Source organism: Thermobia domestica, chromosome 8 (assembly GCF_964235325.1).
Source record: "Thermobia domestica chromosome 8, izTheDome1.hap1.1, whole genome shotgun sequence".
NCBI classification, from domain to species: domain Eukaryota; kingdom Metazoa; phylum Arthropoda; class Insecta; order Zygentoma; family Lepismatidae; genus Thermobia; species Thermobia domestica.
In genome coordinates this window covers 249,265,099-249,290,207 of record NC_137461.1, presented here as the reverse complement: position 1 = coordinate 249,290,207, position 25,109 = coordinate 249,265,099, and the positions used below count along the sequence as shown (strand labels likewise).

At 37.4% G+C, this 25,109-nt stretch overlaps 1 protein-coding gene and 1 long non-coding RNA gene across 2 annotated transcripts in view; both read right to left on the bottom strand.

Annotated features, from left to right (window-relative positions):
- LOC145693526 (protein takeout-like) overlaps positions 1–25,109 on the bottom strand; it is a 212,333-nt gene that overhangs the window by 182,086 nt on the left and 5,138 nt on the right. The window lies entirely within an intron of this gene.
- Positions 15,970–25,109, bottom strand: part of LOC145693527 (uncharacterized) — a 14,231-nt gene continuing 5,091 nt past the window's right edge. The window contains exons 2-3 of the long non-coding RNA XR_014132804.1: positions 21,475–21,613; positions 15,970–16,093 (exon numbers count right to left, since the gene is read on the bottom strand). This is a non-coding gene — a long non-coding RNA (uncharacterized LOC145693527). The remainder of the gene's footprint in view (positions 16,094–21,474; positions 21,614–25,109) is intronic.

Below are 25,109 nucleotides of genomic sequence, written 5' to 3'. Positions count from 1 at the left end.
CCTTAGCTTATTCTTCAACTTTCTGCTCCAAATCTTCAGAAAATAGAACAGTTTGTGTTTATTTTAAATGTCGTCAGATGTCCATATGTTATTAATATAATTAAAATATTGCAATTTAAATCACTTTTAATGTTTATCAGAATGTTACTGGCATTTGTTTAATGACAAAAAAATATCTTTAGTGAAATTAAGCTTATAACAAGTGCTCAGTGCTAGTAATTGTATAAAAATTGACTTCTTATTCATGAAATTAACGAACTGGCCACCTGGAATCTCTAACCAGGTAAAAAAATAGGGTATCCGCAGCTGGCGGAGAAAAATATGCAAGTCCTTTAGTATTTCCATCCCCATTTGTTGATTTTATTCGCGATCTTCGTTTATACGGTTGGATTACTTGCCTCTTTGGGGTTTAGGAAACAACCGTCGAATTGATTATAAGCCTCCACGGAGGTAAACAGGCGTAATTGATCATAAGTTGTCGACCTTGCTATTTCTTTGGCTTTTCGATTTATTTTATTCTCTCCTCTTCGGAGGTAGAGCTACCGAAAATCAGTTGACGACCTTGGCATCTCTACCGGCTAAAGAATATATTTTCTACTTACTCTTTCATTGCAAAGAAATAGGTCCTTCCTATGATGGCCACGGGACACCACCCAGGGTTACCTGCTCAGGTTCTCGATCCACCCGCTAGTGAGAAACGCAAAGCTCGCAGAAGAAATTCTACTGCATCAAATTCTTCCTGCAACACCGAATCGTGTTCGGTACGCTCGCGTTCTCGATCACCACTTGTGTGCGATACTTTTGTGCAACCAGGTACACCTCCATCAAAACGCCATCACACAAATCGAGACACCGATGACAACCATAGCGATATCGATCAGGACTTCCCAACACTTGAGTCTACTCTGAAACCGAAGTGGTATCCATTCAAACTCACCAACTATGATACTAAATTCGAAAATCCAAAACTTCTGCTCCAGCAGATCACTAAATATCTTCGAAGGGAAGCTGTATCGGAAATTATCAAAACTCGGAATGGCATTATTATTCGATCTACTGATCCTCGATTTGCAACCATCATTCGCAATAAGTTCTCTTACGAGATTTTCGGCAAGCAAGCCAAGCTTGAAAAGCTGCAACCACCAACTGCTAAACAACCTCCGCCGCCCAGGAAAGCACCTTTCTTATCTGTAGTTATCCGTGGCGTCGACCCTATCATCCAAGACGGCGAAGTAGAGGAAGAACTGAAGCTCGAAGGCATTGACATCCATAAGTGCATGCGTATTCGCAATAACCAAGGCCCGACTTACATGGTGAGAGTCCTAACGAATTCGCAAGATGCGATTGACACACTACTTTCCAACGGCGCATACATCTTTAAGAAACGCCACCGTGTAGAACCTTCTCGAACTGCACAACCCTTACCGATTCGATGTGAGAGGTGTCAAACATATAACGACCATACTACAGCTAATTGTAAGAGAGCTTCGAAATGTGGTTATTGCTCTGGTCCCCATGCTACTAATCAGTGTACAAATCTGAAAACGCCACCTGTTTGCTCTGCCTGTCCTGAGAGTCATCCGACATACAGCTTTAAATGTAAATCACGCCCAGCACCTGACACCACAAAACCAAGTCTAGTTGTTCCAGTTCGGCTTCATACAACACAGCAAACTCAAATGCCTCCTACACAAACGCAACAAACTGTAACTGTAGCTCAGCTACTCTCCTTCATAACCATCGCCCTTCAAAACATACATCCCTTTGATAGGCCACATGTTCTTCAACAAATTCAATATGCTGCCAGAAATGTTTTTCATATTAACCTCAATGCTACATACACCGGACAATCTGTTTATTTCCACGCTGCCCCCCTCGAAACAGCAGTCTAAGCATAAAGTGATCATGGAACTTGTGTTTATATTTCTTAATATCCGATCGCTACTAACGCACAAGCTTTTGTTCGAGCATCTTCTTCTTGAAGAAAAAGCTAACGCATTCCTATTGAATGAAACGTATCTTACATCCAAGCAAAGCTGTAAGATACCACAGTATCAACTTCTACGTCACGATAACACTGTTCCAGCACAACGCGCAAATGGCGGCGTAGCTATTGGCTATCCTGTTACTCTTGCCATCCGACAACATTTCCTCACATTTCGACTTCCGGAATACCTTATAGTCACGACGTATTTTCGCCAACTGTATGTCACTCTTGCAACCATCTATATACGTCCAGGTCACCCTATCCCACTTAACTTCTTTCATTATATCTCCAATAACTTCCGTAACTATATCATTATGGCAGATATTAACATTCATAGTCGGCCAGAGCGAGAGAAACAACAGTTCATTAACTTCATTGAAACAAACACGACAGGCATCATTCATCAACTTCCAGCGCACACACGACCCATCTCACAAACCACCCCAGACATTGTGATTACCTCTGCCTCCCTTCATAATCGCTGTAATGTTACAGTTCTGGGGAATCTGGGTAGCGATCATTTACCAATCAAGTTAACAATCACATGTTTAAAATCTTCTCAAACCCTATCCAGTCATACTGCTCGACGTATCCTGCGTTTCGATAAAGCAAACTGGGAAGCTTATAGAACTGATATAGCTACTGCGTTGGCGGAAACTCCTAGTCCAGAAACCGAAGAAGCACTTTATACTACACTAGATACTATCAACACAGCACTTCAAAATGCCGGGAATAAACACATCCCTACTACCAAGCTTACTTCTCCAAGCCGTCCTCCGTTACCTCCGCAATACTTACCTCTCATACGACGTTCCAGAGCCCTTTACAAAGAATATATCCGTACCAGAAACGAAGAAGCTCTTCGTCATCATCGTCAACTTCAACGCACCGTCTCCAATTACCTTAAAGCTTATAAATTACGCAACTGGATAAAAGCCTGTAATTCCTTAGCCGAAACAGCTCATCCAACACAATACTGGAAGCGCTTCCGTCAGCTCACAGGACAATCCACTCGTACTTCATATCCGTTAATAGATAAAGATTCCCCACTACAAGGTGACAAGGATAAAGCCGACGCTTTTGCAACGTATCTCCAGGGAATCTTTACCCCGTTACCACCTGCATACTCTCAGCGTCTTCATCCGGTTGAGAAACTTAATTTTGACACCTTTTGTCTTCAACCTGACATCTCTCACACTTTCCCGCACAAGACTGCTCTTACAAAACCAATTACAGTAACGGATATAACTCGAACTGTCCAGAACAAGAAAAATACTGCACCTGGTTTCGATGGGATTACTTATCGCCATATTAAAGAAGCGCCTTATCACCTGCTTTACCTTCTTTCTCTCATTTATACATTCATCCTGCGGACAGGCTTTGTTCCTTGTGAGTGGAAGACTTCCAAAACACTGATGTTCCTAAAACCACACAAACCACCAAATACTGTCTCTTCTTACCGGCCCATTCAACTTACTTCTGTGTATTGCAAAATTCTTGAAAGAATCCTTGTTCGACGCCTTCATTCTTATCTAACAGAACGTAATATAATCCCTCTGCATCAGGCTGGTTTCCGCCCCGGTTTTAGTATCAATGATCAGTTATTTCGTCTGTCTAATATTATTACCAATCAGTTTAATACACAATTTCCATCTTGTCTAGTGCTCTTCGACCTGGAAAAGGCATTCGATAAGGTATGGCATGCAGCTCTCATATATAAACTTATCCGTCTGACACTTCCCATATCATATATCAGGTTTATCTATAATTTTCTGCACAACCGTATTGCTTATGTTGCTCTTAATGACACTCTCTCGCACCCGATATTTATTCTTTCTGGAGTACCACAAGGGTCTGCCTTATCACCTTTGCTGTATCTTCTCTATGTAGCAGATATGCCACCATTGCCGCCAAACACACATATCTTTCAGTATGCAGACGATACTGCATTTCTTACATTAGGCCGGACTATTCACCGTATAAGTACTGAAATTAATGCAGCAATTCAAACTTTTCTCACCTGGTGTACGAAGTGGCGTCTGAAACTCAACCCAGATAAAACACAAGCAATAGTCTTTCTCCCGCCAAAACGCAGATCACGGGTACATCGAAATCCTTCACTACTGAATATCCAAGTAGATAACATGCGGGTTCATCCAGCTAAACATGTAACGTATCTGGGAATTATTTTTGACCACCACCTCACTTGGCGCCCTCACCTTCAGAATGTAATACAGAAAGCATATAACAGGATTAACCTCCTCAAACGCCTCACGGGTACTACTTGGGGACCACGAGCAAATACCATTCTTAATACCTACAAAGTTTTCTTACGACCAGTCCTGACCTACGGATTCACTGCATGGATAGCCGCACTCCAGCGTCATTATGAAAAACTGAAGATACTAGAACGACATGCCATACGAATAGCCTACAGAATAAAACTTCCTAGTCCTACTCAAGATCTTTACGACATTATGCCTTTTCCACATCTTCTGTTCCATCTTGAAGCTTTACGGACGAAGTATATTATTAACCGATTCGAGTCCCGGCATCCGTTACTCCTCACCACAATGCAAGCAGACATCCCGTTCAATCCACCTCGCAAATTACAGGATACACCTTTGTCGCTACTCTTTGCACTTTACCGCTATACCCTACCTCCAGATCATCCGGATTTAGACGCAGTTGCAGCTTTTTCATCATCCGTCGTTCCTCATTACATAGCCCCTTCATCCTCTGCACAATAACAACCTTATGTCTTACCAGGGCACCGTTGGTCTTCATCACGTCCAAAGTTGGACAGAACATAGCATTCATCTGGTACACTATCACATCTGTGTTGTGTTGAGACAGTGCACTTCATGTTCCTCTTTTCATTTACTTCTTCTACTTTTCTTTTTTACCATGATCAAATAAAATAGAACCTGAATAAAATAAAGATTAACTCCCCGTGTAACCAAATTGCACTTAGACCATCTATTGTACTTGTATTAGCAACACCAATACGTATCGTAACCTATGCCAAAGAGAGGGCGTAACCCTCTACTGGCTGGGAGTAGGAACTTATTTTATAAAGATAAAGCAATAAGATGAATAAAACTTTCAATGTTACCCTATTCCCGTACCACAAAAAAAAAAAAATGAAATTAATTAATACATATTTTTGCTACTGAAATATATCCTTACTTTAACAATGTGTCTTCTTAAATTGTATTTCAGTGAAGCCATATCTAGCATCTTGGTGCTAGATCTAGCATAATTCATATGTATTTAGCATCTAGCAACTTGACTTTAGCATCTTGGCCAAATCTAGCATAATTTTATTCTTCCCTCTGGAGAACAGAAACAAAATGAAAATTTGGATGGTTCAATGACCGGAATCCCTTTTAGTTGTAGCAATGGTTGGAGCAATAAAACCAGTTAGTATTTCCGCTATTGTATTGTTGAATTCACAGAAATGTTCAAAAATGAACACAACGTGACTCTGCACAAGATGTTTATTAACCGTAGTTTTACTTCTGTCAACTAAAACCTGACTGTATGGTTATCTGGGATGTTTCTGTCCCTTTTCACTTTACAATTTGTGAGGGAAGGAGGTATGAGCGTCAAGAGACCACTAGTAATAAATCGCTAAAAGAAATGCTTCAGTCCTGTGTCGGAAGCGGCATGTTTTGTATATATTTCTTAAAATGTTATCCATTCATAAAATAGACTATAAATTCTCCCTTCCTCCCTGATTCTCTTTCCAATACAAAGAACCGATTCTTTAAATGAAGAAAAAACCCTGAACCCTCCCCAAAAATGCTAAAAGCAATGATGCGTGCAAATGACAAATCTGTAGATGAATCAAATAATGCAGATACATGGAAAGATGATGAAGTTTGTTTGAGGATAACAGTGCTTGATGCAGCGAAAGTCCAAAAGATGTAAACAGATTTGAAGTTTTCATATTTGTGTACGTGTGTATATGCTTGTTTCTGACTACTTATACGTGTGCCTTGTAATTGTTATATTAATATCCACTAGATTAAGTGAAAATATAAAATGGATTTGATGACTACCATTTCACGTCATCTCGATAAGTAATTTTTTTGAATATTTAGTAATATTAAATTAGATTATAGTGTAGCGTCGCTTTCAGGAGCAAAGCTCTACAAGACGCAAATTTACAGCTTAACGTCGGATTTAAAACACATGAGCTCCTACCGCGAATCAAACTCCGTTCGTAAAAGACGCATACTCTAACCACATAGCAACAGAGTGCTTAACATTTAGTAAATTTATATTAAGTTGTAAAATTGCATTTGTATAACTTTCACTAATATAATCTTCACTATGGGAAGCCTTCGCTAGGCACGTTACGTTGTTTAAAAACAATGCCCATCTCTTATGTTTGAGTCTTGGGTTGGCCTGAGGGATGATAGAAATTCGAATTAGATATTTTTATTATATTTTGTTCAGTAATCTCCGTGTTTGATAAAAATGGGCCCCCCTGGCTCACGAAAATGTATACGTAATATAGCAAACCACCAGACATAATATAGCAACCATGGAGATGCTCCCCTAGAAAATTTTCTTCGGGTGGTAATGTCTGGAGTACACTATTTTGCAACTCAGTGGATACGATGTGAATATATTCAGTCTACTGATTTAACCATGAAACTTAAATTTTGTAAAAATATTCTCTGTGAATACTAACCTGAGGATAACATTCTTTTAATTCGATCGCTAAAGTGGATTTTTTGTTGTTGTTGTTTCCACAAAGTCGCTGTTGTTTGAATTTTCCACAAATGTTTCCCCAGGCTGTTAACAAGGCTAGTTTCTTTGAGAAACGGGTCCTCGAGGAACTTTATTTAGGGGGTACTTAAGGAAGGTATATAGACCCTATATAGGGGAGGATCCAGGGGGGCTATATTCCCCCTTCACATTCAGGTATACACTGGATAAAATGGGCTTTAATCCTGCATTACACTGCATAAAGCCGCAAACTATGATTTAGCTCCTCCTTTAATCATATCCTGGACCCGCCACTGTGTATATATATAGTATGGGCAGGTCTTTAAAATTAGTACGGAAAGATAATTTGAAAATCTGGCATAATTTGCAAAAATCTAACATAATTCAGGCTCGTGTTTGGCATCATCGCGAGTCTCGAGTGTGGCAACCCTGATTATCATACTAAATCCATTACATAAAAGAATTTAAAAGATATAACTTCAATTTTAGATTACAAGCAAACTGCTATTAACAAATTTAACCTTAAAAAATCACAGGAAGTTACACTTTTAGACTAATGCAAATTACAATTAACAGATGTAACACACAAAAATGCAATTCAGATACAAAATACGCATATAAATTAGACTGAATAAAATTACTATTAATGTGTGAAAATACATCACAAATGCAAAAAAGCTATATGCAAATTACAGCCTAAACGAATCAAAATACTCAATGCAAAATATTACAACTTTATACAATGCTATAGTAATACAACTTTAGAATTACTGCAAAAGAATTACAACTTTAAATTCAATGTCAAAAATATTATTATTTTATTACAACTTCGTGAGAAACTAAATTTTTAATTAAAAATGTTGGCCACCACTCCCCCCTTAGAACACACATTTTAATCAAAGTAACGAGTTCCCCCGGGCTAAGCGGTTAGCGTACGCGCCTTTCGCGTGGAAGACCCGGCGTTAGATTTCCGGTGGGAGCTCATGTGGTTCGGGTTCCACGTTAATCAGTAGGCCCACGTCTCAACTAGCCTCGCTGCTGAAATAAAATGAAATATTTTAGTTTAATGGCAAACGATTAAGCCCTGTAGGCTAAAGAAGACGATGATTAAAGCAACTGAATGATGATGGAAGAATTGGTGGAATGAGAAATTGGGAGGAAACGGAGTAGTTGAGAAAACCCACGGATATGATGTCCACTACGAACTCACTTGGTCGGGGATCGAACCAGGGACCCCATGTACCAGGGGTAAGCGCTTTACCACTGAGCTACAGTGCCTCGCTACTGAAAAGGACGCTAAACTCAAAACCAAATCAAATCAGGCCCGTAGCCAGCCCAAAAATATAGGGGGACCCGGTGGATGTTAGGGAGGGCGATCCAAACATATTATAGTTCATCACCATATTATAGGTCATTTGCAAGCATACCGTCAAAATTTTAGGGGAGGCAGTAAAAATTTAGAGGTGGCCCGGCCCCCGTGGATACGGACCTGAATCAAATCAAAGTAACATGATAAAAACTGAATTCGAAGTAGGTGTTAATAACTATATCAAGAAATTAATTTTAAACGGTTCAACTGTTTTCGCTTGGCGTGATTACTAGATTCTTGTCATTTTTATGTAATAGACGTATTGTGTCAATAACATAATATTGCGGTTTAAGAACTGTTTTAAGTACAGAAAACCTTAACAGCGGCATCGGTCCCACCCATACCAACCCTGTGTGCTTTCATAAAATTCAGTTATGTTGTAGGTACAATTATGTGAAATACGTTTTGAATTTTGTACATCACAATCTTAAGAATTTCCATATAGGCCTAAGTATCTTAAAATATCCTTAAGTAGACCTTCGTTACTTAAGCTGAAATTACCTTTTGCTACGAAAATAATGAAATAAGACAGTTAGATTCAATTCTCTCCTATTATAAAATATATTTAAAATTTACTGTAATTATTGCGAATTTATTTGAATTACATATGCTCATTTTAACATACCATTTCCCTTAAAAATTGTATAACATATACTTTCGTTTAAAACTAACAGTTGCACGATATTGATGCACGAACAAACGCAGAGTGACGAAGTTCTTATCTCTACTGCTGGTGCGTTGTGCGGTCTCATCCTCATTAATTTCTCAACTGAATATTCAATTGGCTATGTGCGATTGCAAGAGCGGACCCAGGGAATAGGAAAGAACCGACTCTTTTGGGCTTTTACGTACTTGACCTACTCCCCCATTCTGCAGATGCGATTTTAATTGATAGTTAAAAGTTTACGCTTTATATGTAAAATATCAATGTGAGCCCAACTGCCACATCAAAGTGCTAAACGTTTACATTGTTGGTATTCTTTTTCAATTTATTCATGCCAGAGGTACAAATACACTAAGGCAACGTACTTTTGCCGAACTCGACTGAAGAGGCGCTCGCCTCAGTGAGAAACAGTGAAACTACCCCTCCAAAACCGCAACTGACTGAACCAACCAACAAGATTAAAAAGCAAGAGGGCGGTTCGCGAGTGAGCGACGTACAACATTCAAGTTCTCCAAATATTGTCACTCCTAAAGAATCGTAGCTTCCAGAGAACAGTAGTTCAAAAAGAACCATGACACCTGAAGAACCACGAGTCCCGAAGAACAATGACCAACCACGACTCCCGAAGAATCATCATTCTCGAAGAATCACGACTCCCAAAGTTTTACTGGTTCTGGGTAGTGATGTATTGCTTGCGACTGAGCCGACTCTTCTGACTAACTCTTTTGGATGAGTGAGTGAGTCGTTATTCACTAGAAATGAGCAACGATTCTTCGAGAGTTGTTACTCTTTGACAGTCGTTGTTCTTCGGTAGTCGTTGTACTTTATGTAAATTGCGGACTGTTCAAGCCAAACCAAGACGTCTCAGAATCCTAGTCACATGTAATCTTTTGTTTATAACACGCTGGACTAACGGATTCTCACAGGCTGTGTTATCCTGGATCTTTAGCATAGATCTTGTGAGTTTCGGTATTACCCCTTCTGGATACTATTTCTTTAGTGATATGGATTGTGGGGGAGGCTGATATACATAACGTTTAATTATAACACTATCAGTGGCCCTTCTTACTACAAAGCCATGGTTTCAACACTGCTCTTCTCAGTGGGAAGAGTTCATTGAAAAGAGTCATGACGGAGTCTTCGCAAAAGCGATTTTTTCGGCGGCCTTTTGTCTACTATACCTTGATGCTGCTGTAGAATAACTGAGAGACTGATACACGTGTGCATACAGTTATTTTGCCCTGTGGAACCTGGTTTGACACTTGCGATGGAGATATATGAGCCTCTGTATCATTAGGTATCTCTGTAGAATAATTAGTTTTTATTCCTTTTTACTGAAAAGATTTCATTTCTAATGAATTGGGAGGTACCGATACTATGAAATTAAGTGGTTTATCGGTACCTGAGATTTTTATACCATAACACATTGCAATTGATCTGTGAGCCAATTATATAATGATTTTTTTTTTAAATGAAACAATCATATCCAAAACAAATTAGGCAACAATCTCTATTTTTGGCTTAGCATTTTCTCTACTCAACAATTTGTAAGTGTCAAAATATTTAGTGTCAGACGATCTCTAATATTAACTCTTTAGAAGCTATTTCTCCGCTCCAGCTCTTAATTTGAATATTACCAAAAGCCTTTTCGAACGACAGAGAAAACAACCTGGCCATCATATTTCACTGTACTGGCTAGTGTACATTGTAGCATTGATGGACTGTGAGGAATTGGATTACAATTAAATCCATCATTGGCAATGTCCTTCTTTCTTATAGGGTTAGACATGTTATTATGTGATTGGGCGCCCTGCTGGGGAAGGAGAAATTCTTCCCACTTCATAATGGACGATCTGCACGAGCGATTGGGCCGGGGAATTCACATATAATACCTCAGCCGTAATATGAGGTAGACAGGTCTGGAATCGTAATTCTGTGGCATTCGGAAGATCGTAGGCATGGATTGGACACTGCTAGGATGTAATGATATAGGATTATTTCGGTATGTTTCCGCCAAGTGAACTTTATGGTGGACAAACACCGTGTGCGTGGGTTTTCCCGGGGTTCTCCCGCTTGCTCCCACTTTCTTCATTCCACCATTTCATTCATTATTCATCATCACCGTCTCCTCTAGCCTCACCTCCTATCTATAAAATATTAATCAAATCATTAGAGCCATTTTGAGGAAATTACAATTTTTTATTTTCACCCTTCAGTAAATTATCCTTATTTAAAAAAAAATAGGAAGAAAAATCAAGAAGCCATCCTTGGGATCCTACTATCCTTGAGTTTATAGAACAAATCTTGTTGTGAATTTTATTTCGGATATTTTGAATAGTACGGCCTCTAGGTTTGGCAGCTCTCGTACATTGAATGGGGCGAACAAACAAACGAACGTAAGGACATACCATGATAATGCACATACGCTTTTGGTTTCTGCAGAAATATCGGAATTAATTAGATAATAAATAGGTGAACACTTATCAAAAGGGAATGACGGGAACTAGAGAATTCCTGTTATAATAGCTGAGTATCAACAACTAATAAAAGGTGTACATAATATGTACACCATTTATTAGTTATTGATACTATAAACTGATTATTTTTTTTAAAATATTGCACGAATGGAATTAGGTTACATTTTGGAGAAAGAGAATGTAATTAAAGTTTAGAACAATTTTTGAGAAAGCAGATTATATGAATCCGGGACTGTTCTCGATAAACTACGACATCCGAGACGTACCGGTACCAACAGCTCAAGGTGGAATCCGAACTCCAGTAATACATTCAATGCACTGCACTGGGAATCGAACCGGGAGCTTGTATACCAAACGCCGTTGAAATATATGAAGTTTGATTTTGTTTTATTATACAGGGTGTTTCAAAACAACACCGACAACGTTTGGGAGGTGATGCCTGACACCAAGATAAGACGAAAAGTATAGACCAACCTGGGTGCACAAATGCTTCCTTTCGGAGTTATAAGCTGCCGAAAATATGAAAAAAAATGAACTTGAAAGATCCATAGCTCCAAAACTATGGGACCTACCATAGTCGGGTCGAGATTTCACTTAGGAACTAATATGTACGCTATCCAAAAATACATGTTTCAGAATCTTAAGGTACTCACGCAACACTTTTTATAGAGGAAGTTTGGCTACGGGCATATAATTTGAAGTACTCACCAACTACCTCTATAAAAATTGTTGCCCAAGTACTGCAGGATTCTGAAACATGGATATTTGAATAGGGCACATACTATTTCCTAAATAAAGTCTTAACCCGACTACGGTAGGTCCCATAATTTTGGAGCTATGGACTTCTAAAGTTCATTTTTTTTCATGCTTTCGGCAGCCTATAACTCCGAAAGGAAGCATTTGTGCAGTGAGGTTGGTCTAAATTTTCGTCTTATCTTGGTGTCAGGAGTCACCTCCCAAACGTTGTCGGTATTGCTTTGAAATACCCTGTATAATGATTACAAGACTTCTTTCAACGTCACTCGAAAGCAAAAAGCAATAGCCATTCCACTTACTTCTTATGTGAGTTTGGATACTTATATACATGTACTGAAAGAACTTTTCGTATACGTATGCGGAAAGAAAATTAAACTTCGCAAACCATGTCTATATCTTTCTCAGTTTCTCAGACATTTTGTGGTTCTGCCTATTAGTGAGGGTGCGAAATGATGACAGTCGAAATGTGGGAAGGGGAACAAGTGTATCTCTCTCTCTCTCTCTCTCTCTCTCTCTCTCTCTATATATATATATATATATATATATATATATATATATATATATATATATATATATATATATACAGGGGCGGATCCAGGATATGGTCAAGGGATGGGCTAAACCATATTTTGACGTTTTATCCAGTGTAAAGCAGAATTGAAGCTCATTTTATACAGTGTATATCTGAGCGTGAAGGGGGGGCTATAGCCCCTATAGCCCCCTTGGATCCGCCACTGTATATATATATATATATATATATATATATATATATATATATACACTATATGATCAAAAGTATCCGGACACCTGGCTGAAAATGATTTACAAGTTCGTGGCGCTCTCCATCGGTACTGCTGGAATTCAATATGGTGTTGGCCCACCTTTAACCTTGATGACAGCTTCCACTCTCGCAGGCATACTTTCAATCAAGTGCTGGAAGGTTTCTTGGGGAATGGCAGCCCATTCTTCACGTAGTGCTGAACTGAGGAGAGGTATCGATGTAGGTTGGTGAGGCCGAAACATCGCAAAAGTGTTCAATAGCATACAAGTCAGGACTCTGTGCAGGCCAGTCCATTACAGGAATGTTATGGTCGTGTAACCACTCCGTCACAGGCCGTGCAGTATGAACAGGTGCTCGATCGTGTTAATGATGCAATCGCCATCCCCGAATTGCTCTTCAACAGTGGGAAGCAAAAACATGCTTAAAACATCAATGTAGGCCTGCGCTGTGAGAGTGCCACGCAAAACAACAAGGAGTGCAAGCCCCTTCCAAGAAAAACACGCACTGAGAAAAAAAAATGTAGGTGGCATACTTAAAAACGTAGGTTACATTCGTAATTCCTGTAGTTTCTGGACTTAACGTACAACCGTATATAACATCCTGCAGCAAACGTATAGCTGAAAAAGTATGTATTATACGCACTGTCTGCATAAGTGCAATGACGTCATTCGTGTGACGTCATCTGCAGTAACAAATATATACGGAGGTGATATCTAGCTTTGTGACGTCAGGATCGTATGTAGCATGTGGGTTAATAATGACGACACACACTGACTATCAGGACGGAGCATAATTTCAAGAAGTATGCAATATACGTTCTTTACGTATGTTTCTTTCGTTCAACCCCAAGACAGCATCTATATTGTACTTGTGCCCCGTACGTACGATTAGATACAGTATACGTATTGTACGTATGTATTATACAGATTTTCCTTATGTCGCACACAGCTTGTCCAGATACAGCATACAGAATATCCGTATGCACCATACAGAGTGCATATATGTAGCTTACAGACTGTCTGCATGCAGCATATAGATTATACGTATGTCGCGTACAGGTTGGCCATATGTAATGTATAGATCGGATGTATATAGCTAATAGGTTGTCCATATGAAATATACAGATTTTACCTGTATCGAATACGTATTGCCTTCTTGTAATGTATGGATCGGACATATGCAGGATCTAGAGTGTACGTATAGTGCACCATTATTAAAGTGCTGCAACATACTGCAAAGTGCATGATACATTCTTACTGTAATGTTGTCAAATATTGTTTTACTCTGTATGAAAACAAAAATAGCTTAAAATATGGTTGATCTCCTTTGTGCCAATAATAATAAAATTAACAATACTACACTTTTCAAATCTTAGTTTGGAGCAGTGAAACTGTCCAAAGAAATGTATTTACCTGCAGGGTGTCCTATAAGTTTGGGCTTCCTGCTAATTCGTTGGAAAGCTACTGCAAAGCCAAGTGTTGAAAAGTGACACAAGCGTTAATTTTAAAATTATGGGCACAAAGGAGGTTAACCATATATTAAACTATTTTCGTTTCCATACAGAGTAAATCAATATTACTGTAAGAATTTATCATATGGTTTGCAGTTAGTTAGTTGCAGCACTTCAATAATAATGCAAAATGCACAGCCTTATACAATCCTATATTCAAACTCAAACAAGATTTACGTACAATCATTTATTAAGCTGTTATCATCCATTGCTTGTACGATATAAAGATTAGTTTACCTCATTCCTTTCCTTAATAGTATCTTCTTCTAAAGTGCAGTTGTTACCACAAGAGGCCTGAATAGAATTTTCCAGAAATAACTTCTCTGTACATTTTAATTAACAGGTAAGTTATGTCTTTTCTTTTTTTTTCTTTCTTTCTTTCTTTCTTTTTTTTTTTTTTTTTAATGTCGCAATAATTAAAAGTGTAGTGTCAGCCGAAAACGTATTCGCTTACAAGATGATTCCTACTCAGTACTCGCTATTAAAAATGCAACACCAAGAAGGAGACTGGGTAGATGCGCCAAAGTTCCCAGGCCGATACCTAATAGTAAGTGCAGAATACTCTTAAACGTTCGCTGTATTCGCTGTGTGACAACGTGGTGACAGCGGAGGCGTTGTGCAGCCATCGACTAAACATATTTATTCTTCCCTGCTATAGACGTTCTGCAAATTTGGACTTTCCTGGATGCATCCTTCTTAGTGCAACATTTTAAGCAACGAGCAATTTAACAGTCTCATACATTGCTTAAAGAAAGAGCAATGATTCTCAGAATTACTCGGAAGATATATATACACAATTTAAAACGGTTATTTCAAACTTTGCAATTCAAAGCACGAAAAGAACTATAGATAAAGGAACACTGATTTTAGCCAAATAGTAATTAGTAAACTCAATCACACTCACAAACCATTAGTTGCTTGGTGTTATCCGTAAGTCAGAGATCACGGTATCTCATTTCGTGTAGATTTTTGCATTTGTTTAACGCTAAAAATGTATTTTATCGCTAATTGAACCCAGTACCATATATATACCGACAGGACGTACCTTAGTCACAAGGTGACATGAGTGAAACACTAAACTATTCGATTGACACCTGCGGTCTTGTCAACACTAGAGAAAGTTACAAAGTGATTAAGTAAATACGGAACATAGTTCATAGAAAGTATAGCGATGTATGAAGTCTCCGTTTCATACGACTTGGATAAAGGATACATCTGAAATAGCAACAAAGAAATATATAATGATTTCTCTGGATAATTTGGATTAGTCCAGAATTCGAACACACACACAACACGAACACACACAAGTCCAACTTTTTTTTTTTTTAACTTCTTTCTTCGGATTCCCAATAAAGTTGACTACTGAAAAGCTGAGTTATAGATTCTGTATTAAAACAACACCTTCGCTAGACATGTTCAGTATACACATTGTCTTACATACAGAACAATACATTAGTTATTAATGCATGTCTGAAATAATAGTGCTTCGTATAGAATTTTACTTCATCCAATCGCAATAGCACAAAGATAAAAAATATTGCGAGGGATAATGTTCTTATTACAGAGAAAAAGAATTAAAATGACTTAACATTAACAATCATTTTCTTTAAACAGAGACAATATTTTATTCTAATTTATGGAAGAAAGAAATAATTTGTAGTACAGTATCTTTATTAGAGTTATATGTTCGTACAAAAGAATGTAAGTACAATTGGGTCTGTCTTCAGAAAGGACGTACTTTTAGCCACAACCTACACTGCTTCTTTTGACTGTCTTTCAAGCAGAATCCTGGTTTGAAGCACGAAATACCTGCAACAAAAATCAGAAAATATTTAAAATGTTATATTCAGTGTGTTTAATTTGGTTGTACTTAACAATACAAAATATCTTAACCTTTTTGAGATTAAATGGAAAAAATCTGTTCGGTCAGGTATGGACTTTTGGGTTGCACGTAGAAAAAATATGAGGTGTTTATTGATGCTGAACAACAACTCAAAATGTATTACCATTCAAAAGTAAGTGGGTACCCCAATGGTGTTCGGGGTACCATGGGGTACCTAATGTCTGTATTTTTTAGATATATGGAAATGTATGTCTCTAAAATGTAAGGAACTGATATCTGTTTACCGAAAACCTCAACTCGGTAAGCCTTATGGATATCGAGATATGGGAAAATAAAGAACGACACCATAGAAATGTGGGGTTTGCGTACTAGATGGGCAGTTTCGGAAACGTAATTACGAGAGCTTACAACCACCTCAAAAGTAGTTTCAATTAAATACACTACACACACGCCCTGATGGGGGTTTTCGGGTACCATAATATTCGCAGAACTCTCATTTCTAAACATTCTAAAATATGTTTTAATAACGTTTTAAAGAACCTTAGAGGTGTGTGTTTACCGAAACCGCAAGTCGGTACGCCTAACAGTTACCGAAATATGATGAAATAAAAAGTGACACACCTCAGTACAATTTCGATCGAAAGATTAATTCAGCTCTAAATTTTCTTTGGACAATTCCAAGCGTTCATCGGGCTCTGAAATAAAGTGAACATTTTTTGTCTATCTAATATAGCAAACGAGATATAAGGAATTGTGTATTTTATGACGTCGTAAAAATAGAGACCCACATGGATTTGTACTTTTGAGTCTTTGCTGTAAGAAGAAGAAATTTTAGAAAACAACCGTATATACCTTAATAGACAATTAAATTGGCGGGGGCACAGTGGCTTAGTGGTAGAGTGCTTACCTCTGGTGTATTGGGTTCTTGGTTCTATCCGCGGCCAAGTCAGTTTGTAGTGGACATCGTATTCGTGGGTTTTCTCGGGGTTCTCTCTTTCCTCCCACCTTTGCATTCCATCAATTCTGCCAACAACATTCACTTGCTTTAATCAAAATCTCCCTGAGACTGAAATGCATAATCGTGGGTCGCTACACTGAAATATTTCCTTTTATTTAATTTAAAATTAAATAGGGAGTTAAGTATGATCGTATCTCTATGGGTTAAGTGAATACTCCAATAGTTTCTGCAAAAAAAGATTAGTTAAACACCCTACCACTAAGCTACTGTGTCCCCGCCCATTGAATTGTCTATTAAGGTATATACAGTAGTTTTCTGATTTTTTTTTTCTTATAGGAAAGACCCAAAAGTACAAATATATAAAGATCTCTATTTTTACGCCATAAAATATATAATTCCTTTTATCTTGGTTACTATCTTAGATATTGACAGCGAATTTTCATTCTTTTGTACAGCTCGATGAACCCTTGGAATTGCCTGAAGAAAACCTAGGACTGAACTAATCTTTCGATCGAAATTGTACTGAGGTACTCATTTAACCCATAGAAGTACCATCTTATTTAATTTTGTTGCGACCAATAATTGTTTCCGAAATTTCAAGATCTCATACACTTTTATTTCACAGTGTTTCTCCAGATGTTAGATGTACTAGCTGGAAGTTTTGGGTAAACACATATTTCAAATACTGTTTACAAATGTCACATTATATTTTCAAAAGTTTTTAAAATTTAATATTGGTAGACTCCATGATGTTCTAACACCCCATGAATATATCTAATTACTTTAAGATGAAATTGCTACTGGTGTTTATTAACTGTCCATGAACGATTTCGGAAATTTTAGCATCTAACACGAAAACCCCTTAACTGTGTTGGTCCCCCTTTATTTGACATCATCTTGATGGCCGTTAGTCATATTTTAATTCATTTTCCGAATTGTAGCGTCAAGTATGCAAGACCCACATACCTATAGTATCTCTCTTTATTTTCCCATATCTCGGTATCCATAAGGCTTACCGAATTGCAGTTTTCAGTTAAAAAAAAATCAGTTCTTTACATTTTAGAGACATGTATTTCCATATATCTAAAATGCAGAAATTAGGGACCGCATTGGAACCCCATTGGAGTACTCACTTACTTTTGCATAGCAGGGTAAAAACGCCAGTGGTTCTCACTTTAAGGTTGAAAACATACTATTTTGTCTTTTCTCTGAGCATTGTGAATCTGTCGGAGCTATACCGTAGTTGGAAAGACTCACTGATCCTTCCTATAATGACCATGTAGTCAGAATTCAAAAAGGAGTAGAAGGAAAAACAATATTTTAAAATCCTTGCACCAGTAGTCCTCACCTTAAAATCAAAATGTTCCAGTAATAGTCAGGATTTTCTATCAGTGTTCGTCACTCAAATAACTTGACATAATTTATTCTAAAACGCACTGTGTATCAGTTTAGGGTTAAGAATACAATATAAAGTAGTAAGCTTAATAACTTTTCATCACTTTTAGCACTCAAGAAAGAAAAGAAAAAAACGTTTTTACATACTTTTTAAAGCAATTTCAGAAAGAAAAATGTTAACTGAATTCTAAAGTTAACTGTATATCACTTTCACGTTAAGAGTACAGTATTAAATACTATGTTTAATAACTATACGTCACTTTAAACACTCAAAAATGAAAATAAACGTTTGTACATACATTTTGAAAACAATCTAAGAAACAAAATAAGTTAACTGAATTCAAAATTTAATTATACATCACCTTAAGCTTAAGAATACACTATAAAATACTGAGATTAATAACAATGCATTACTGAAGAATGAAAACAAAAATGTTTTAGCTACCGATATTGTATTTAGATGTTATTTCTCATTAACAATTTTTTTTTTTTTTTTTTTTGAGAACTCGTGATCAAGTCTAGGGATGCGCAAGAGAAAAGATTTGAGATTGTCTCCTCTCGAAAAGGTGCGGCGAAAGTTATGTATCGTCTCGAAAACTGGATCCGTTTCTATTGGAAGAGCTCTGTCTCGTCTCGAATTTCGTAACAAAAATTATGTCTCGTCTTGTCTCGTGTGCATCCCTAATCAGGTCCATAGCCAAAAACTTCATTTCCGAAGGGTTCGATAGGGCTTTGCGATATCCGAATTTAAATATAGATAATCGATATCGACAAACTATCGAAACTTGTTCGAAATATTGAAAAATACAGCAATATCGAAATATAAACAATATCAAAAATCGAAAATATAGAAATACGAACGAGAGAAAAGAATATGGATATATCGATCAGAAATTTCGATATCGATGTTTTGATATTTGAAAATATCAACCGTTCGATTTAAATATCACACAGCCCTAGGCTCCAACTGTTGTCACCTTTAAAATTAATGTGAAAATTACTGACTAATATTCTGTAAGTACCATAAGACGGGATTATTTTGCACTTCAGGATTAACTTTGCACAAAATACGGCAAAAGTTTCACAGTCCTCTGTCGGTAAAATGATGGACTGTAAAGAGAAAGTTTCAACTGTCACCGTAAGATAGAACATTGACTATTTGGTTGGCGGTTAACATCAGTTCTAATTACCTGAAGGGTTTGTTGTTGTAGAGGTATGGAAAGCAGTCACTGTAAAGGCCGACAAAATTTGAAAGATATCACCTACAAGAATTTTCGTCAAAGTCAAGTCAGTTTCGTAGAATACTCTGTGTATAATGGGACTTTGAGACAATAGTTGAAATTGAAGTGTGAAACGTTTTAAAGTCATAGAAAAATAAAACTGGGAGAAGGTTGTTTCAGCCTCTAATCGGGGCTACTTTGCACCGATCAAACGTAACCCCTCAGATAGGAAATTATTACTACGGGTACCTCCTGCCATCTAACTTTAGGAAAATTTCCTATTCAGGTAAATGTCGGGATGGATTTCTTGTTGGAAAATAAATTACGAAAAGCGGCGGATTCAGAAAAATAGTTTGAGAGTGACTTCACACAGAAAGACTTCCTTTATTTAGAAACGACTAGACTTTTTGAAGGGCTTGAAGCGTAGACGCATAGGAATGACTAACATCAGAATTTTGTAAAAAAGAAATCCTGTAATTTGGGTGAGCTTCAGCCTGAAAGCCTCAAATCCCGTAAATCTTCCACTGATTACGGTTGGGATGATATTCTTGGATATAAAGAGCAACCAAGGCAAATCAGATCTCGAAGATTTTTGCTGTTCTTGAGTTGCCATTTTTGTGGGACATACTAAACTATCAGAACGTGGTTCCTATGTCGGTACCAGAAAATACATAATTTTCTTTACAAATATCAATAATTCGTACTAAGTACTGACACCGGTACCGTAAGTCCAACCTCAATATTTGTAGACTGCATGCAGTTTTGTGTAGGAAGTGAAATGTATCAATAGAAGAGAGAAAACACTGCACAGAAACATTATGTTCGTATGCTGAAAATACTTTTTTGTATGTGTTGCAAAGTATCTTCAGCTATCAGGTTACTTTGCAACAAAGTTTATATGAAATGAAATGAAATGAAATTTTTGAGTTTTACGTTCCACGATTATGCCGGATATGCTCAAGGAGACGATGATGATGAGAATGAATGGAATAGTAGAATGAAAATGTGTGAGAAAACGGGAAAACCCCGAGAAAAATCACACACAGTGTTTCTCCAACACAAAGCCCATTTAGCACGTGCTGGGATCGATCCAGGAACTTCACGCAGGAGAGGTGAACGCTCCACAACTGAGCTACCACGTCCCCCAAAACACAACCTCAGAATATATTTCATATAGAGTAGAAATAACAATATGTTGTAAAAAAAAAAAAAAAAAATGGCCGGTCTGAGAGGCATGTAAGCTAAAAAATTACAATTGCTACTCGATTTGTTTACTAGCATTGTTTAATTATCTACGGTACTGAACATCGCAACACCAACATCATTATGTTATGTCACATCCTTTCAAAACTATGAAAACTGCAAAGTACCTGCTTTGCTTCGTGATGTCCGAAGAGTAAGACGACTGAAGGCGAAAGCAGGCAAGTGGCATACAAATTTATGATGTTGAAGGCATTATTTTTCACAGCTATGGAGAAAAGAGATAGAAACAATAATAACGAAATCTTTGTTTTACGTCCTACGAATATGTTATGTAGGCTGACGGTCACAAATGAGTAATGAAAATTTATGATCTTGGAATACGATTTGGTGGAATAATGAGGGAGAAAAATAATCATTGATTAAATATTAAATTGAAAAGAAATAAGAGCCTGACGCTCAAATACTTATCTATCCGGCACCCATCTTGATTCCTCTAAAATATCATGAAATGCTTGATTGATTCTAAACCCAATAATAGTAATAATAAACACAGAATATATAATTTACGCACCTTGAAATGTAGAAATTAATGGTTGTAATTCCCAGCTTTCCAATAGACCTTTGATTTCTCCAAATGAAGATTCGGATATCTTGTTTCTTCTCAAGCAATAATGGGTTATAATAATCAGTTGCAGTCCAAAGCCAAGTCACTAAGTTAAGTATGAATATAAAAGAATTCATTAGTTAGATGCATACAAAATCCTACGCATGTAAATCCGAATCTACTTATTAAATTGTAAATTTAAACAAACTAAATTATACTACAGATATAGTGACATCAAACATATATTAAATAAGATATACAGGGTGTCTCAAAAGTCCCCTGACATAGGGTAACTCTGTTATTATCCGAGTTATAACAAAATGTCGGAGGGGAAAGCATCTCCAAATATGATGTGTCCAATCTAAAGTGAAGGAATTTTTAAAATCGGATGACCCGTTTGCGCTGTACACTCTTTATGCGCCCAATGTGAAATGAAAATGCAACGTTGCCATTTACCTGGACCCACAACATAAGTGAGTGAAGTTACTGTCTTTTACGCTAACATGTTGATGGCCAGCCTCCGTTTCAAACAGTAACTTCATTCACTTATGTTGTGGGTTCAGGTAAATGGCAACGTTGCATTTTCATTTAAAATTGGGTGCATAAAGAGTATACAGCACAAACATCTCGTCCGATTTTTTTAAAGTGTTCACTTTAGATTGAAAACGTCATATTTCGAGATTTTTTTTCCTCTTACATTTTGTTGTAACTCTGATAACAGAGTTACCCTATGTTAGGGAACTTTTGAGACATCCTGTATACATCATAAGAAGTTCCTTTCTAAATTCTACACGGATGTGGTTAAATTGAATGTGAGGTGGGTGATACACATTAGGCCTTTTGGGAGTACGTCACACGGACGACCGTAATTTTGTGTTCAAAATTTTTATGAACTGGTGGGATATGTGATACATATGGCCACGGGCTAGAATTTTCTCAGTATGTCAAATATGCAATCAGATTTCATGCAGCTTAATTTGGTGGAAAGCTATTGCCAATTGAACGTTACATTTACCTCTTTCTTGCAGATGTTGAACCATGCCGTTAGCACGTGAGGAATGGATCGAAATAATCAAACTGTGGGGCGGGAGGAGTATATGTGCAGTGGTTGCCGATTGCAGAGTCATCCACAATGTGACTCTGTGTCACATGTTTCAGTGTCACAGTAATTAACTAAATTTGAGAAGACGGGCACATTCGTGAACATACATCGTAGCGGTTCAAACTCGCGGGACCTTGTTCCTTCCCCATTTTGAACCGGTACATGAAAATGCCATTTACTCCATGTTTGCCTGCGCCGATTTTGAAAATTCCTTCACTAGTCGATTTCTCTCGACGAGTACTACAAGAATCAGTTAAAATCTCGCGGTCCTTTTTTCTTCCCATTTTGAACCGGTACCTGAAAATGCGATTTTCTTCATGTTTGCCTGTGCCGATTTTGAAAATTCTTTCAGTAATCTATTTCTGTCATCGAGTACTACAAGAATCAGTTAAAATCTCGCGGGCCCTTTTTTCTTCCCCATTTTGAACCGGTACATGAAAATGCGATTTTCTTCATGCTTGCCTGCGCCGATTTTGAACATTCCTTCACTAATCGATTTCTCTCGTCGAGTACTACAAGAATCAGTTAAAATCTCGCGGTCCCTTTTTCTTCCCATTTTGAACCGGTACATGAAAATGCAATTTTCTTCATGCTTGCCTGCGCCGATTTTGAAAATTCCTTCACTAGTCGATTTCTCTCGACGAGTACTACAAGAATCAGTTAAAATCTCGCGGGCCCTTTTTTCTTCCCATTTTGAACCGGTACCTGAAAATGCGATTTTCTTCATGTTTGCCTGTGCCGATTTTGAAAATTCTTTCAGTAATCTATTTCTGTCGTCGAGTACTACAAGAATCAGTTAAAATCTCGCGGGCCCTTTTTTCTTCCCCATTTTGAACCGGTACATGAAAGTGGGATTTTTTTTCATGCTTGCCTGTGCCGATTTTGAACATTCCTTCACTAATCGATTTCTCTCGTCGAGTACTACAAGAATCAGTTAAAATCTCGCGGGCCCTTTTTTCTTTCCCAACCCAATATTTTTATATATTTTGAATGTATTCAAGTATGGAACAAAAGTGTTTAATTAATTCCCTTAGTAGGCTTCTCAACTTAATATTTTTCAACTTAAATTTTATTTGTTTTGATTATTTATTTTCTTGTGACTCAATATTTAATTGCAATCGTTCATTGAGCATAAGAATGGTTGTTTTGTTGGCTACAGCTCCTTTACAGTTATTTTTGTTTAGTGGCGGATCGTGCCACATCATTAGAAGCAATGGACATTTGATTAAAAACTCTTAAATATGATGAATAACAAAAGGTACAGTCGCCAGTATCATATCTTTTTGTTAGCGTGTGTATTGCAGGAGTAGTGGCTCAGTGGTACAGCTCTCAGTTCTAGTACGAGGAATTCAAAGTCGATCCCAGGCCATGTGAATTTGTGGTTGACAACATTGTATCCGTGGGTTTCTCGAGGTTCTCCCATTTCCTCCCACATTTTCATTTCATTAATTATTTCATCCGTCTCCTTTAGCCTGGGCAAAATCCTGGGATGTAAAACTAGAGTTTTATTTGAGTTTCTTTTGGAGCAACATTTTTCTTTTTATGTCGCCAATAAATGTGGACAGGGACGTACGCAGATGGTGAGTCCTTGGGTTCCGAACCCCTCGAAATAAATTCCTGCATACGTGCCTGAATGTGGATGCCCACCAAACTAAATTATTTACTAATTCACACATAAGTTGTAACAGTCATGGGTTTGAGTCCCGTCTAAAGTGTTTTCCTTTCCATCATCATTAATTTCATCATGGTGTATCATTTCTCGCTTTATAATGAGAATTTCCTGTCTGTGTGCTTTAAAGACAATTCTCCCTCATGATATTTTCTGGATACGGTGATTTGTGCTGTAGGTACAATAACGAAACGTTAGTTTAAAATTTATTACTATGGAATAAAACGAAATAATAATTTGTGTACAAGCGTAGGCCATCGTTCTTATTTGTATACGGTAGTGCAATGTAGGTCTATTATATCTGGGTTGAACCGTAAAATTGCTAGAATTTAGATTTATGTATTTGCAGAAGTAAATAATGTACAAAAAACATTCAACTACTCTTTCCCGTAGTTAAATTTAATCCAATTCCTTTTATCCTTCACGATACTATCATTACATGGAGAAGATTTGTTAATTTAACTACAAAGAGGATCAATTTCAGGATTTATGAGTGTTTCACATGTCAAAAAATAAGATTTGACACCACCATTTGCTTGACAAATGCAAGAATGTAAAATAATAAATGGAAAATGCATTGAATTTAGTCAGAATCCGCGCTTATTCTGCCATCTGTCGGACGAAGCTTTCAGTTGTTATTCCCTTTACATGCATTTAGTCCCATCTGTCGGTCAAGAACAAAAACAAATAAAAATTGAGAAACAGATTTCGCAAAATGAACACAGAAAAAACTAGTGCATCTTGACTGGTTTACAGAGGACACCGCAAAATATTTGGAGAGTCTAATGCTTTCATTTAAGTGGCAGTCTTAAAAATGATGACGATTATTTG